Below are 248 nucleotides of genomic sequence, written 5' to 3' on the forward strand. Positions count from 1 at the left end.
AGTAGTTTTGGCTGGCGTGTAAGTGTGTGTTGTGGCTTGCATGCATATGCTGTGGCAGGATTAAGGGAAGAGGTTGTTTAAAAGTTTTATGAAGCTGTGCACTGATGCTGGATTTTAGCATTAACAATTTAATCTTCCAGTATGTGAATCTCATTTATTATGGGTGGCTAGAGAAAACAGGCCAAACTGAAAAAGCTTTCTACTTGTGGAATCCATTTCTCGTCATTCCTCTCATCCACTTGTTATTA

The sequence above is a fragment of the Sinocyclocheilus anshuiensis genome, unplaced genomic scaffold (assembly GCF_001515605.1).
Source record: "Sinocyclocheilus anshuiensis isolate Anshui unplaced genomic scaffold, SAMN03320099.WGS_v1.1 scaffold1224, whole genome shotgun sequence".
Lineage (NCBI taxonomy): Eukaryota > Metazoa > Chordata > Actinopteri > Cypriniformes > Cyprinidae > Sinocyclocheilus > Sinocyclocheilus anshuiensis.